Source organism: Erythrolamprus reginae, chromosome 5 (assembly GCF_031021105.1).
Source record: "Erythrolamprus reginae isolate rEryReg1 chromosome 5, rEryReg1.hap1, whole genome shotgun sequence".
NCBI classification, from domain to species: domain Eukaryota; kingdom Metazoa; phylum Chordata; class Lepidosauria; order Squamata; family Dipsadidae; genus Erythrolamprus; species Erythrolamprus reginae.
This window is the reverse complement of record NC_091954.1, coordinates 61320610-61338127: the sequence shown is the minus strand read 5'-3', so window position 1 is coordinate 61338127 and position 17518 is coordinate 61320610.

Below are 17518 nucleotides of genomic sequence, written 5' to 3'. Positions count from 1 at the left end.
TAAGATCACAGATCTCTATTTGTTAAGATAGATAAACTTTAATTGATAAACAGAACAGCTCAATGATAGTATGGGTAACATACAAATTTAATAAATAAATCCTTAAATTATTTCTTTTTTGTTCTTCAAATAACTGTTAATAAATAAAGAAAGTAACAGAAAGCAGGTCAGTTATAAAATTTTAATGCTTTATAGTTTTCTAGGAAGACTGCATTTATGCAACAGAAAACATCTTGATTGTGGTAAAATAAAACTTTTGGGATATAAAATAGATTTTTAAAAAAATATGCAGATCAATCATTGCATTTCTAAGAAAATTTAATGATTGATCTGGATAAAAAGTTGATATTTTTGATAACATATATGCCAATGATATTTAATAGTATTGAAAGTAAATAATGATGTTAATATGAATTAGAATATCTATAGTTCCTATTTCAGATAAATAAATATGAGTGTTTACCACCCTTAAGCCCCGAGTCTATGGAGAGGGGCGGCATACAAATCCAATAAATAAATAAATAAAATAAATAAATGTACTTAAGAAAAAATAATATGGGTGCTCTATGCAGAATACAAAATGTATCTGTTACTAAAAATGGTACAGAAGGACAAGCTACTTATTAACTTCAAATATTCCTTTTTTAAAATTAAGCTATAGCGTAGATTTGGGGCTTTTCCAAATAGTGACTTGAATAAATCTTACTTTCAGTTTTAATAAAGTAGTGAAGCAAGAAAAACACACTGGCAACATTCTTATCTTGAATTTGAAAAATTATTTTTTTATCTTTTTAAAAAACATTTATTTTTAGACTTCTAACTCTGTGGCACTGGGAACTGTCTGAGATACATAGATCTAAACATCTTAGTTTTAAAATTGGAAAATCAACTCAGCACCAAGTGAAAAATCAAACAAATTCCTAACCAGTATTGCAGACAACTTTGTTGCCCAAAAGGAAGAAGTGGGAACCAGAAGGAGAGCCACATTGGATCTAATATTCAAAAATAGAGAAGAAATGATAGAAGGAGTCAAAATTGAAGGGATGTTGGGTGAGAGTGACCATGTCCTACTAAAATTCAACATAATGCAAGCACAAACAGCTGGACCCAACAACACCAAAGTCCCAGACTTCAGAAAAGCAAACTTCAACAAACTCAGAGATAACTTGGGAAAGTTTCCCTAGATGGAAGTCCTAAAGAGTAAATCTATGCAAGAAGCTTTGGAGGCCCTGAAAAATACAATAATAAAAGCCCAGAACAATGCAAACCAAATGAAAAAAGAAAAACATAAAATCTAATAAGAAATCAGCATGGCTAAACAAAGATCTCACAGACAAACTAAATGAAAAAAAAATACCAAAAAAAATTGGAAAGAGGGACATATAACTAAGGCAGAGTTCCAACAAATAGACAGAATCTGCAAAGAAAAAAATAGGACACAAACAAAATCTTTCAATAAAAGTACAAGACAATAAAAAAAGTTTCTTCCAGAACACAAACAAGAAAAAAATCAAGGAAACAGTTAGCACAATGAAAAAAGAAGACACCAAAGAAATAACAGACAACAGAGGCAAAGCAGAACTGTTCAACACTTATTCCATATCAGTTTTCACACAAAAAGAAACTACCAACCAACAAATCTGCAACACCACTGCAAAAAACAGTATTGGAACAGAACTCAAGATAAATAAAAACATAATAAGAGACCACCTGATGGAACTCAATGAGTACAAAACACCAGGACCAGATGGACTACACCCCAGAGTCCTAAAAGAACTTGCAGATGTCATTGCAGAACCACTACTCCACATCTTCCAAAAATCATGGATCACAGGAGAATTACCAGAAGATTGCAAAAAATAAAAATAAAAAATGTCCCCATCTACAAAAAAGGCAAAAAAATAGACCCACACAACTACAATCAGTCTGACATCGATACCTGAAAAAATACTCGAAAAAAATAACCAAAAAGCAGCTCTGCCATCACTTAAAAACTTACAAGATAATAACTAACAGCCAACATGGGTTTGTCAGGAATAAATCATACCAAACCAATCTCATATAATTTTTATAGAAAAGAAGCTGGTAACTACAGGCCAGTTAGCTTGACATCAGTTGTAGTTAAAATTATGGAAACTCTACTCAAAAAGAGGATAAATCAGCACCTAAAAAACAATAACTTATTGGACCCAAATCAGCATGGCTTTACTGAAGGCAAATCATGTCAGACTAATCTCATTGATTTCACAAAGGTATTGAATGAAGGTGGTGCTGTGGATATTGCCTATCTGGATTTCAGCAAAGCCCTTGATACGGTTCCACATAAAGAGCTGATAGGTAAATTAGTGAAGATTAGACTTAATCCCAGTGGATTTGCAGCTGGCTGAAGCGTAGATATCAGAGAGTTGTTATTAATGGCGAGTATTCTGAGCAGAGTCAGGTTACAACTGGTGTGCCACAAGGGTCTGTTCTGGGTCCTATTCTTTTTTAATATGTTTGTGAGTGACATAGGGGATGGTTTGGTAGGGAAGTTTTGCCTATTTGCCAATGACTCTAAAGTGTGCAATAGGGTTGATATTCCTGGAGGCGTCTGTAATATGGTAAATGATTTAGTTTTACTAGATAAATGGTCAAAGCAATGGAAACTGCAGTTTAATGTTTCCAAATGTAAAATAATGCACTTGGGGAAAAGGAATCCTCAATCTGAGTATTGTATTGGCAGTTCTGTGTTAGCAAAAACTTCAGAAGAAAAGGATTAAGGGGTAGTGATTTCTGACAGTCTCAAAATGGGTGGTAGGAAAAGCAAGTAGGATGTTTGGCTGCTAGAGGTATAACAAGCAGGAAGAGGGAGATTGTGATCCCGCTATATAGAGCGCTGGTGAGACCACATTTGGAATACTGTGTTCAGTTCTGGAGACCTCACCTACAAAAAGATATTGACAAAATTGAATGAATCCAAAGATGGGCTACAAGAATGGTGAAAAGTCTTAAGCATAAAACGTATCAGGAAAGACAATGAACTCAATCTGTATAGTCTGGAGGACAGAAGGAAAAGGGGGGACATGATCGAAACATTTAAATATGTTAAAGGGTTAAATAAGGTTCAGGAGAGAAGTGTTTTAATAGGAAAGTGATCACAAGAACAAGGGGACACAATCTGAAGTTAGTTGGGGGAAAGATCAAAAGCAATATAAGAAAATATTATTTTACTGAAAGAGTAGTAGATCCTTGGAACAAACTTCCAGCAGACGTGGTTGGTAAATCCACAGTAACTGAATTTAAACATGCCTGGGATAAACATATATCCATCCCAAGATAAAATACAGGAAATAGTATAAGGGCAGACTAGATGGACCATTAGATCTTTTTCTGCCATCAATCTTCTATATTTCTATGTTTTTCAACACCATGGCCAAATCAATAGACCAGAGAAATACAGTGGACCTAATATACTTGGACTTCATTAAAGCATCCAATAAAGTGGACCACAACCTTCTACTCTTCAAATTGGAAAAAAGTGGGATAGACTACAACACAACCAGATGGATTAACAACTGGCTGACCAACTGCACCCAACAAGTAATTCTCAATGAATCCAAATCCACATGGGAGGAGGTAAGCAGCGGGTATCACAGGGTTCAGTCCTGGGCCCAGTGCTCTTCAATGAACTAGATGAGGGATGAGGGAATAGAGGGAAACTAATCAAATTTGCAGATGACACCAAGCTGATGGGGGTGGCCAATACCCCAGAGCATTGGCACAAAATACAGAAGGATCTCGATAGACTAGTACTGTGGGCTCAAACTAACAAAATGAATTTCAATGTAGAGAAAAACAAAATTCTACATATACAAGTAGGTAAGAAAAACCTAAGACACACATATAAACTAGGCAAAACCACACTCAACAGTAGCGACTGTGAGAGAGATCTCAAGGGTCTTGGTGGATAACCAACTAAATATGAAACAGTTTGTGTCCAGGATGTGAGGGGTCAGTATATATTTTCACCGCCCTCTTTTTGACTTGTGCAGTATACAGGTCTTCAATGGAAGGCAGCTTGGCAGCAATTGCTTTTTCTGCAGTTCTGATTATCTTCTGAAATCTGTGTCGGTCTTGTTGGGTTGCAGAATGATAAGGGGACTTGAAACTAAAATATACAAAGAAAGGTTGCAGGAACTGGGCATGGTTACTATAGCAAAGAGAAGAACCAGGTGAGACATGATAGCAGTCTTCAGATACTGGAGGAGCTGCCAAGAGAGGAGGAGGTCACACTATATTTCAGGGCACCAGATGGCCAGACTAAAAGCAATGGATGGAAGCTGACCAAGGAGAGATTCAACCTGGAAATAAGGAAGAACTTTCTGACGGTGAGAGCGATCAACAAGTGGAACATCTTGCCAGCGAAGGTTGTAAACGCCCCAATACTTGACACTTTCAAAAAGAGATTGGACTGCCATCTGCCTGGGGTGGTGTAGAGTAGGGGATTAGACTAGATGACTGCAAGGTCCCTTCCAACTCTAATAATGAAGATGATAGATAGATAGATAGATAGATAGATAGATAGATAGATAGATAGATAGAAGAAAGAAAGAAAGAAAGAAAGAAAGAACTATTTTAGATTAGTTAAAAATGAATATTTGGGTTAGTGACAGAGATTTTATCTGGATGTTTCTTTCCTTGTAATCCATGGATAGATCAGTTCATTCTTAAACTTAGTCTTTTTTGTATTGGCTTCTCCTATCAAACTATATACAGGAAGCATAGACAGCAAAAGATAAGATTTTACTGTTTGTCAGCATGATATGTCACCAGAAACAGAGCAGCTGCCTTAAAGAATGGGCTTCTATGTAGGTTTGACAGGAGAAGACAACACAAGAAAAGAAAGATTGTGTATGAACTGATCTCTCTCTATATGTATATTCCTTCAGAATATTACTAGCAAAGTTTTTGGATTTATCTCACATATCTAAGTCATCGTAAGCTGCTCTTGTTGAGACATCAAAAAAAGACAGTTAAATGGTTCATACACACTGATGGAACTAAGGCAGTCACTTTTATGATAGAGCACTATGAAAGGATTCCTTATCTGTTATTTCTAGAAATGCTGCCAAAGCAAGTAAGCTTCTAGTTTTTGGTAGCATGCTTGTAAATATGTATTCAGAATAATAATTGTAACTCTACTGTTTTGGGGGTTTTTTTGAGGAAAGAAATAGAATCACATGCACACATATGCTTCTAAATTACCCTCCTCCCCAAGGGTTAATACATAATTAATGATGCTAAAAATAAATGTCATACTCTCAGCATATGACAACATTGCCTATGATGCGTACTTTACATGTACAATTTTGCAATGAAACTTTATGTCAGTTAGTTGTAATCTCTTATTGCCAGGTTGCTACTTAAAGAAGCATGTATAATAATTGTTTCCAATGCTTGTTTATCATGGACACAAGCCATAATGCTTAGACCTATTGGAGAAAGGAAACATTGTAATAAGTTAATAACTAAGGTTAATAATTTAAGAATGTTAGTATTCAGATTAGATTTATTTTACATTTTATTAGATTTATAAGTCCTGTTTTATATGCTGGACATGGGTGAACCAAATAATACACTTCTTTATTTTTTTAAAGATCTTTGTGATGTAGGCTTTCATTAATTTAATTCAATATGTTTTTGATATACAGTATGTGTGCCTTGTTTTAAAATTTTCATAACTATAATATACAGCCTATACAAGGTTAGAAACACAGCTTAACACTATTCACCTCAGTGAAACATACAGATATTTGCCTGTGCAAGATTATTAAAGTGGTTCCTTTATGAACCATTTAACTGTCTTATACCATTTATATTTAATTAATTAATTAATTAATTCAATTGTATGCCACCCAACTTCCTAGGGACTCTAGGCGGCTAGAGTATGAGCCAGAGGAAACAATCAATGAGGATACATTTTGCTTAGAAGTAGGAAAAGCACTTCATCCAAAGTTTGCATAGTACAGTGATACCTCGTCTTACAAACGCCTTGTCATACATACTTTTCGAGATACAAACCCGGGGTTTAAGATTTTTTTGCCTCTTCTTACAAACTATTTTCACCTTACAAACCAACCGCCGCTGCTGGGATTCCCCACTTCCGGACTTCCGTTGCCAGCGAAGCATCCATTTTTGCACTGCTGGGTTTCCCCTGAGGCTCCCCTCCATGGGAAACCCCACCTTCGGACTTCCATTGCCAGCAAAGCACTCGTTTTTGTGATGCTGAGATTCCCCTGCTGGGATTCCCCTGCAGCATGGCAAAAACACAGAAGTCCAGAGGTGGGGTTTCCCATGGAGGGGAGCCTCAGGGGAATCCCAGCAGCGCAAAAACGGGCACTTCGGCTGGCAAAAGGGTTGAATTTTGGGCTTGCACGCATTGATCGCTTTTCCATTGATTCCTATAGAAAACAATGTTTCGTCTTACAAACTTTTCACCTTAAGAACCTCGTCCCGGAACCAATTAAGTTTGTAAGACAAGGTATCACTGTACTAATAACTTAGTGATCAGTATAAAAATCAGCACAGACCAACAAGCAGCTATGTGCTATTCTTTTATGGCATAGGCAAAGGTTGAGAAGTGGAGAGGATGGGAAGGAATCCCTGCTGGTGTTGTAGTGCTGCAATGTAGTGAAAGTGGTACATTATAATCTAAAAGTAAACGATTGCCTCTGCTCTGCCCTGATTTTGGAAAGGATGCACACCAGTTGAGTGCAATGATTAGACTTTTCCCCAGAGATGATCTGGAACTTCAAATTGTCTGGTGTAGTTTTAGTTCCTGGAAATTATTTTTTGTGATATGTATAGAGAAACTAGATGTAGAGTGTAACCTGCCAGAGATTAAAGAGCTATTTTTTAAAAAAGGAAAAAAAGAAAAAGATTGCTAACTTAAAAGAGTGACTACCACTTAAAAGAGTGTTTACAAACTCAGAGTTTCTGGGGACAAAGAAAATAGCAAATAGTAAATCAATATATTTTTGTACCTTCCTGCAAAGTCATTTTCACTTTAGCTTCATGGTTTCTGAACCCAAAATAGTGTAAAATAGACATTATGGAAACTATTGATTAGGAGACATAAAAAAAACCCTAAAGAAAGCTGTTGTTAGACATGATAGAAAAAAGACTTTCTCACTCATAATAAAGTTTTTCAAACAATCCAAACTCACACAATGAATAATCCAGACTCACCCTTGTTAATTTTGTTATAGTAATATTTAGTTGAATATATGAAAACAGGTCTCCCTAAGCTTATCTGAAATGCAGTGGAGATTAATAATGACCAATTTCCAGGTTGAACAACAAGAACAAAAACTTCCTAGTTTTCTTGTAGTTAACAAGACAGACTTGCAGAAGATATATTCTTGAAAAGACACATTCTTCATAAATGATATAAAAAGTGTGATCTTCCAGCAATCTCTTTACAAAAATTCTAGAAGTGTAAATATCCTGAATTTGCATTCATATTTTATTAATAAGATGTTATGTTTGTGTAAAAATTAATTTAATGAAACTCTGGCCTCAAATCTTCATGTCATCTTCAGGGCTCTTAAAAGTTTTGATTTAGAACCTCAATTTAAAGTGAATCATCTTTTCAAATCATATCTTGGCTGGCCAGGAAGGACGTCTTTGTGACATCAAAGCTCCGCCCATGGAATTCCCTATTGGGATTCCCCACCTCCTTTCCAGACTCCCGACCGACCCGACAGTTCCGTGGCTCTTTTGAAAAGCTAACAGCTGGGTGGCGGGGCTTCTCAGCATCCTCCTGAACCCGAATGCCGATCCCGAACTTTTGCCGAACTTCCGGGTTCGGCATTCGGGAGAACGCCGAGAAGCCCCCTGGCTGTTTCAAAAGGCGACAGCCAGGCAGTGGGGCTTCTCGGCGGCCTCTCAAATGCCGAACCCAGAAGTTCGGCAAAAGTTCGGGTTTGGCATTCAGGAGGATGCCGAGAAGCTCCTGGCTGTTTCAAAAAGTGACAGCCGGGTGATGGGGCTTCTCGATGGCCACCTGAACCCAAACTTTTGCCGAACTTCCGGGTTCGGCATTTAGTCGGCAGTTCGTAAGATGGAAAAAGTTCGTAAGAAGAGGCAAAAAATTTCCGAACCCCAGGTTCGTATTTCGGATTGTTTGTATGGCGAGGGGTTCGTATCACAAGGTACCACTGTATTTTTGCTTTTTATTTTATTTATTTATTTAATTTATTAATTATTGATTAATTGGATTTATATGCCGCACATCTCCAAGGACTCGGGGAAGATTACAGCAAAATTTTGCTAATTTTTGCTTCTGCACCAGAGGCACCAGGAGTGGATGACCTCCTGCCCTTCCCTCACCTGCCTTTTGTGCACAAAGACCAACCACCACCTACCCTGAACTCCTCACTGCTCCTGCACTAATGCTCCAGCCCTGCTTAACTGTGTTTCTTTGCTGATCCTGGAGCTGAAGCCAGGAAGGTAAGAGGGATGGCAGCGGAGGCAACAACATTCTAGGATGGCACATGACAGGGGATACATCACTGTCGGGCTACCCACCCTGCCAAAGCTAGAGCACTTTCTTCCCTTTACCAATGCCAAGAAGAGAGAAAGAGAAAGGAAAAAAGAAAGAGAGAAAGAGAAATAGAGAAAGGAAAAGAGAAAGGGTAAAGGAAAGGAAAAGCGAAAGGAAAGGAAAGAAAAAAGGAAAAGAAAGAAAGAAAGAAAGAAAGAAAGAAAGAAAGAAAGAAAAACTTATGAGCATAATTGAGCCCAAAATTTTGGTTGCTAAGTAAGAATGTTGTTAAATGAGTTTCACCAGATTTTACAAGTTGGCCATGCCCACCCAGTTACCTGACCAGCAAGCCACACCACCTGAAGCCACACCCATCTGATCTCCAAACCATGCCACAAAATAAGTCTTGCCCACAGAATTAGTACGAGGGTCACCCAGAAAGGAAAGCAGCACATTTTTTTTCTCAGCCTACAGTAACGGTACAAATGCAAAACTTTAGATATACATTATTTGAATTGTCAGGAGTTTGTGTGTAAATGTTGTGTTGTGCAGCTACAGATAGCGTAGCTGCAGCAGTGTTTCAAAATGGTGTCTGTAAGTGATGTATGTTACAAGCAGCATGTGGTCATTGAATTTCTCACTGCAGAGAAATAAACTATTGGGAACATTCATAAACATTTCTGTACAGTTTATGGAGAATCTGCAGTCGAGAGAAGTATGGTTAATCACTGGGCACAGAGGGTGGGGCCATTAGAGGTGATTCACACAGTGCATAAATGGCTTCGTGATCAGAACAAGGAGTGGTACCAACTGGGCATACATACCCTGGTGTGTTGCTGGAGGAAGGCCATAGAACGAGGCAGAGATTACATGGAAAAACAGGGAGTGCAGAAGAAACATCATTCTTTCTTGTGTGTAAGTTTCATTGTGTTCAGTAAATTACTGTTGAAGAAAAAATATGTGATTCATTACTTTCTGGGCGATCCTTGTAGTAAAAAATTTAGAACCCACCCTTGTCCCATACTCCCTAGTAATATTCATTGTGTTTATTAGAGCTGGCTTCTTCATTAATAAAATAGCAGTACTTTATCTTGTCAATAAAAATATCAAGAAGTATGATAAGATTTTGCTTAGGATAATGCAAAATTTTCCATCAATTTTTTCAAATAATTTTCTAATACACCAGAATCTTGTTAGCTTTTCTCTGCTTTCTTAAAATAGGTGTCCTACATTATATTTTAGCATTGCTAACCTAACTAAGTTAACACAATAGTTTAAATTAAAAATAACAATGTGTAATAATGCGGTTATTCAGTATCAATACGCCGATGATACCCAGTTAGACATCTCCACCCCATGTCCAGCCAACGAAGCAGTGGAAGTGATGTGCCGGTGCCTGAAGGATGTTGGGGCCTGGATGAGTGTCAACAAACTTAAGCTCAACCCAGACAAGACGGAGTGACTGTGGGTCTTACCTCCCAAGGACAATTTCATCTGTCCATCCATTACCCTAGGGGGAGAATCACTGGCCCCCTCAGAGAAGGTTCGTAACTTGGGCGTCCTCCTCGACCCACAGCTCACATTAGAGAAACATCTTTCAGCTGTGGCGAGGGGGGCGTTTGCCCAGGTTCGCCTTGTGCACCAGTTGCGACCCTACTTGGACCGGGAGTCACTGCTCACAGTCACTCATGCCCTCATCACCTCGAAACTCGACTACTGTAATGCTCTCTACATGGGGCTACCTTTGAAAAATGTTCGGAAACTTCAGATCGTGCAGAATGCAGCTGCGAGAGCAATCATGGGCTTTCCCAAATATGCCCATGTTACACCAACACTCCGCAGTCTGCATTGGTTGCCGATCAGTTTCCGATCACAATTCAAAGTGTTGGTTATGACCTATAAAGCCCTTCATGGCACCGGACCAGATTATCTCAGGGACCGCCTTCTGCTGCACGAATCCCAGCGACCAGTTAGGTCCCACAGAGTGGATCTTCTCCGGGTCCTGTCAACTAAAGAATGTCGCTTGGCGGGACCCAGGGGAAGAGCCTTCTCTGTGGCGGTCCCGGCCCTCTGGAACCAACTCCCCCCAAAGATTAGAATTGCCCCCACCCTCCTTGCCTTTTGTAAGCGGCTTAAAAACCACCTCTGCCGTCAGGCATGGGGGAATTGAGACCCTCTTCCCCCTAGGCCTTTACAATTCTATGCATGGTATGTATGTATGTATGTTTGGTTTTTTATATTAATGGGTTTTTAATTGTTTCTAACATCAGACTACTATTGTACACTGCTTTATTGTTGCTGTTAGCCGCCCTGAGTCTCCGGAGAGGGGCGGCATACAAATCCAATCAATCAATCAATCAATCAATCAATAAATAAATAAATAAATAAATAAATAAACAGTGTATATAATGTTATGACTGGTCATTCTTGGTAAGTGAGATTTAGGTGGAGAAAGCAAATGGTTTGCATGCAGAGATAGCTGTGAACAGCTTACAAAACACAGTTATGTAAGCCTGTCTTTAATAATTTAACAACTAATAATTTAGTAGGCAATTGAGGTCAAATTCCTATGCACGGAGAATAGATAAATGAAAATAAAGATAATAAAGAAACAAGTAACAATGATAAAACATCCACTTCACTAACTTTTATTCTATTGAAAAATATTAAGTTCTTAATAGAAAAAGGAACAAAATTGTCATTCATCTGTCTGAATAAATTCACAGAAAGAGAATAATTTTGTACCATATTAAAGAGGAGGAATCTGATTCTTTTTTTAAAAAAGCTTTAAATTATATTTCACCCAGTTCTATTTATGCAGAAATCTTTTGATTAAATTCTAATAAAAATATAGATAGTTTATCAGAGATACTTTTTCATGTTTATTTGTAGAAGTAGGCCAGGACCGAGGAAGTACTTCGGACATAAAGCATCATTAAATAAATTGCATAATAGTGCAAGTTTCAAAAATATACATGAATGGTCAAATCAAATCATTTATTATTTATTTATTAAATAATAAATATTTATCAAATCATAAGATTTTGATAGCTTCAGGATATAATTTTGGGATATCCATATGAGAACACTGAAATATTACATAATTTAGCAATCATGAAATCTCTTAAAATATTTATTTATTTTTATTTATTTATTTATTTATTTTGTCCAATACACAATGACGGTTTTAGTGGGTATATATCTATATACACAGTAAAATACATGATGAAGGTTATAGAGGAGATATTCATAGTAAAATATACAGTGATCCCTCGATTAGCGCGGGGGTTACGTTCCAAGACCTCCCGCGCTAATCGATTTTCCGTGTTATAGTGGTGCGGAAGTAAAAACACCATCTGCGCATGCGCGCCCTTTTTTTTCCATGGCCGCACATGCGCAGATGGTGGAGTTTGCGTGTGGGCAGCGGGGAAGACCCAGGGAAGGTTCCTTTGGCCGCCCAACAGCTGATCTGCTCCGCAGCAGCGAAGATGGAGTTTCCCGTTGCCCAGGCAAAGGGGAAACCCCATCTTCGGCTCCTCGCTACTGCCATGCTGCGGAGCAGATCAGCTGTTGGGCGGCCAAAGGAACCTTCCCTGGGTCTTCCTGGTGCCCAGGCAAAGGGGAAACCCCAAGAGAGCCAAAAGAGCACCGGGCCGGTTGGTTCCCAACCAAAAGAGTTTACCCCGATTGTCCTCGGTGGGGGAAAACAGCGCGTCGCCAGGCTCCCCATCTTCAAGAGAGGCGCGACGGCTAGCCAGGATCCACGCAGAAAAGGCGCACGCTCCCAGCCGCTGCGCCCTGCTTGGAGAGCAGCGGCGAGCAGAGCACAGAAGACGACGAGGTTCCCCGCTTGCTACCTCTTCGCCTTCTCCCGCCTCCGAGGCCGACCAGCCCAAGCCGCAACAGACACACACACACATACACGCACTCCCTCTCTCGCGCTCACACAGACGCACTCAGACAGAAAAGAAAAAAAAATCCCCAAAAGAGAGGGACAAGAGGCAGGCACAAAGCGGGGGCACAAGGGGAGCTGCCCGGCAGAGGTTGCTTTTTTTCTTCTCGTGGGCAAGTGGAGGGGGGGAGAGAGAAGGAAAGAGAGAGAAGGAAAGAAAGAGATGAGAGAGGGAGGAAGAGAGTGTGAGAGAGGAAGAAAGAGAGAGAGAAATGTAAAAAAAAGGGGAGAAAAAAAGAGAAATGAGAAAATGATTGAAGCAGAGAATGACAGGAAAGAAAGAGAAAGAGACAGAGAAGTGACTCTTGGTGATGACGTATGACGTCATCGGGTGGGAAAAACCGTGGTATAGCAAAAAAACCGTGGAGTATTTTTTAATTAATATTTTTTGAAAAACCGTTTTGTAGCGTTTTGCACTAATCGAGACCGTGCTAATCGAGGGATCACTGTATCTAAGAAATAATAGAAAAGAAGATATAGCAATAGAAACATATCAATGAAAGAATAGAAGAAGAGATATAGGAATAGAAGAAAAGTATAGGAGATATAGGAGAGCAATAGGACAGGGGACAGAAGGCACCCTAGTGCACTTGTACTCGCCCCTTACTGACCTCTTAGGAATCTGGATAGGTCAACCGTAGATAATCTAAGGGTAAAGTGTTGGGGGTTTGGGGATGACACTATGGATTCCGGTAATGAGTTCCATAATATTTATATTTATTATAAAATATAATATTTATTATAAATATAATAAATAAATAAATTTATAATAAATATAATAAATAAATATTATAAATAATATAATATTTATTATAAAATATAATCTACATAGCAACAAATTGGTTCTCATCAAATGCCTGGTTATTTTTAACTGGAGTTGGTTTAGTCTGAATCTGGAACCTTCCACACACAAAGCACATAGACTGCAAATATTTATTTTCTATACCAACTGCAAAAAAGCCCAGCACATTTTATGTGACAAATCAATCTTCTAAACAAAATTGTGTGTTTTATGAATTTTCTAATACTTTAAAAAAAAAAAAGTCTGTCATATTCAGGGAAGCCTCTAAGGAACAGTAACTGATGTTTATTTATAAGTCATGCTGGTTTAACTAATCGCATTTTAATTTTAATGCATTTTGCAATTTCATATTTATTGTAAACAAATAGGAATTTTATGAGCATATCTCCATGTTATTAATGTTTAGTATGTTGACTTCCCTGTAGAGTCTGACCCTGTGGAACACAAATATCAAATAAATAGAAACAAATTAAAATCTGATAGGCCTCACGAGTCCCCCTTGCTGAGCAAACAAAATGGCCTGTTCTATCATCACTCAATGAATCTTCTAAACTGATTAAAATAAAATATTTTGCCTGCAAAGTTTAGGTTGCATTTTAATTTTTCTGCCATGAATCAGTGCTAAATTATTCTCTTCCCACACTTAGTAGTTTGTTGGAATTTGTGTTTCTAATATGTTTATATGCTGTAAAAGTCCTTTATTTTTAGAGATATGCTTATAAGAAGTGCTAAGAAAATGTTTTGCAAGGTTTTCTTCCAGAATATGATGGAATATATTTTTTAAAAGTTCCTTCTTTGAACCTATTTTAAGTAAAATCTATGGTTAGTTTACATAAAGGAGAGTAATGAAAAACATAATGAGACACAATTTGCCATAGCCAAGTCATTGCGGCCACTTCACCACTGTCTATTTTCCATGGCTAACTCACCATGGTCAAATCACCAGAGCCAACCTGCCATGGGAAAACTTTTTATTTTATTTATTGATTTATTGATTTATTGATTTATTGATTTATTTGTCAAACAATTACAGTAATCCCTCACCTATCGCGGGAGTTACGTTCCAGACCTTGCCGCGATAGGTGAAATCCGCGATGGGGAATTTATCCCCCTTCCCACCAGCCCCATATGCCTGGAGGCGAGCAACGGCCGGCTAACCTTTCTCCCCCACTACTACTTACTCTGTTCTTTGCAGCAGTTCGGCCAAATGTTGTGTTTTTTGCCTTGCCCCGGCTGTAAAGTCCCTGGTGAGCTGCCCCGGCTGTTTCTTTTTTTCTCTCTCTCTCTTCCACCCTCGAGCACTTCCTCTTCCGCCCTCTAGCCCAGTCTGGAAATCCCCGCCGTGTCGCGTTCCTTTCTTTTTTTCCTTTCGGCACTGGCGAGGGGGATTGAACGAGGGGACGGGCCTCCGCCGGAGCTCAGTCCCCGCCCCGCTCATCATTTGGGAGTCCCGCTGGGGGATTCTAGCACTTGTTTGTGTGGTAAAATCATTCAAATGAAGCTGACTTCAAAACCCGCGATGAAGTGAAGCCGCGGCAGGTGAAGCGCAATATAGCGAGGGACTACTGTATAGGGTGATAATTTGTACATATTAAACATTAGATAAGTAATGTTAAAAAGTAGACAATAGGACAGGGACGGTAGGCACAATGGTGCGCTTATGCACGCCCCTTACAGACCTCTTAGAAAGCAGGAGAGATCAATTTAGGAGTAGAAACCACAGAATCAGGTCGTGCATTGATTACTCTGTTGCTGAAGTCGTATTTTTTGCAGTCAAGTTTGGAGCGGTTGACATTTAGTTTAAATCGATTTTGTGCTCGTGTGTTGTTGCGGTTGAAGGTGAAGTAGTCGTTAACAGGTAGAACATTTTGGTATATGATTTTATGAACTATAATTAAGTCAGAACAGAGACGACGGAGTTGTAAGTTGTCTAAACCAAGAATTTCAAGTCTGGAGGAGTAAGGTATTTTGTTGTGAGAAGAGGAATGAAGGACTCCTCTTGTGAAATATTTCTGGACTCTCTCAATTGTGTTGATGTCAGATATGCAATGTGGGTTCCATACAGGCGAGCTGTATTCTAGGATTGGTCTGACAAATGTTTTGTAAGCTCTTGTTAGCAGTTCAAAATTATTGCGAAAGATTAGGTTAACAACTCTTAAAGCCTTTTTGGCAATGTTGTTGCAGTGGGCTCTAGGACTTAGGTCATTGGATATGAGTACTCTAAGGTCTTTGACAGATTGAGGGTTATCAATTCCTCCAAGTTTATATTTAGTATTCTGATTCTTTTTGCTAATGTGTAAGACAGAGCATTTAGTGGTGGAGAACTTAGCATGGGTCAATTGGCTGCAGGACAAATTAGCAATTGAACTTTTATACACGCACACACAAACACACTCACACACACTATAATTTTTGTCATTCATTTTTAATTTTGTCCCTTCTTTTGCATCCTTTTTAAAGATTGTGTTCCACCATTTCTTGTAACTCTTGTTCCTCAGTGAATTGTCCTGCAGCAAGTTGGCCATGAAGAGTTGTTCCACAGTGAGTTGGCTATGGCAAGTGGGCCATATTGAGTTGGCTTTGGTGAGTTGGCTGCAGACCCTACAAAAAGACAGACAGCAATATTGACAGAGAAGGAATGTTTCAATCTGACCTCCCAAAATGAATCTTTTTCAATCATTCTATTTCTCTATGTGTGAAAGAAACTGTATACTGGAGTTCTTGGATGAGAAATGGAAGCTGCAATAAAGATTAACCTAGAGCAAGTAACATTGATTTAAATGGAGAAACAAGCCTTTGAGCCTATCTAGAGCACTTAAACATATAAGATTAATAAAAATCATAAACCAGAAGAAACTAAGAACGCCACAACAAATGTCTTTGAATAAAACCAGGAGTAAAAAATAATAATTGTGAAAATCCTAGGGCTATTACTAAAGATATCCCATTGAAGCCATTGTTGCAATACAGGAAAGTTGGCTTCTCTTCAATCCTGGAATAAAGCTTTCCAGGAGATAACAGTGAGAAAGTGTGAAAACCATGCTCCATACTAATAGGCACTTTAAATTGCATCATTCCTAGAACAGCCACTTTCACAATGTTAGAATATCTTCAGAGCATGCAGATTATTACAACCCAGGATTGCAGTTATATCTGTTTGCCTTTGCTTGTATTTCTAGACAGGAAAAATATTACAAATATTACAGAACTACAAGTTACAAGCAGAGACAAATGGAGATACATTATTAAAATAAGCCAGCTGTTGAGTTGAGAAAGGGAATTCCATGAAGAAGCAATAAAGATGTACTAGACCCTTCAACAATTTAATTAGCTGCTTGGTCAATTCAAAGTAATTCTCTTGGAGGCAGAATAAAAAAAGAAATAGCAACAATATATATTTTTTATATCAACATTGGCATATTTTATGATTCTCCAGATTTTTATACACAAGATGAGCCTGAAGATTTGAAATAAGATACTGTTGTCTGAGGAGTACTCACAAACTTTTCGGGAGTATTGACAAATTTCAGAATGAAGTGAAAGATTGATAAACTATATTTGTCCTCTATTGATTTCTATTGAATTGAATTTGATTTGTAATCAGATATGCTGTGTGATATTATGTTTTCTAATTGTCCAGCTCAAAGCATGCTTATGCTATTGCCACCATTATGGCTTCTCAATTTACCAAAGAACCAATGTTGAAGGAAGACTGAGATGGAATGCTGGCTCCAAATTTCAAGAGGTAGAGCCGTGAGAGCCAAGGACACTTTGGCAAGTGTTTTCCAAGACCAGAGATTTTTCTCATAACAATACAATGACATTTAATTGGACAATAGGGGAGAGGTGGATATCTGTACTTTAATTATGTGGGTTTGTGTGGGAACTTGGTAAAACAGGTTTTGCTTTCATAAGTGCCAAAATGATGTATTCAATAAAATTTTGCATTCAGACATTGGCAGGTCTTGAATGTGCTTGCTTTGGCTGGATTTGTTGATCCTAACATTGACAATAATACTGGGTATTCTTTCCAATTACAGATACTAAAATATTTCAAATTGTCCACCATACTTCATCCATACGACTTAACAATAATTCTAATTTTTATGAAATTTGTATTTTATAATTTTAGATGGCTTTTACCTGTGTCTGCAATTTGACACTAAATATATCAAATATAATTTTTTATTTATATGCAACCAAAAGTTTTATAGTAACCTAATGATGAACCTTTGCTACA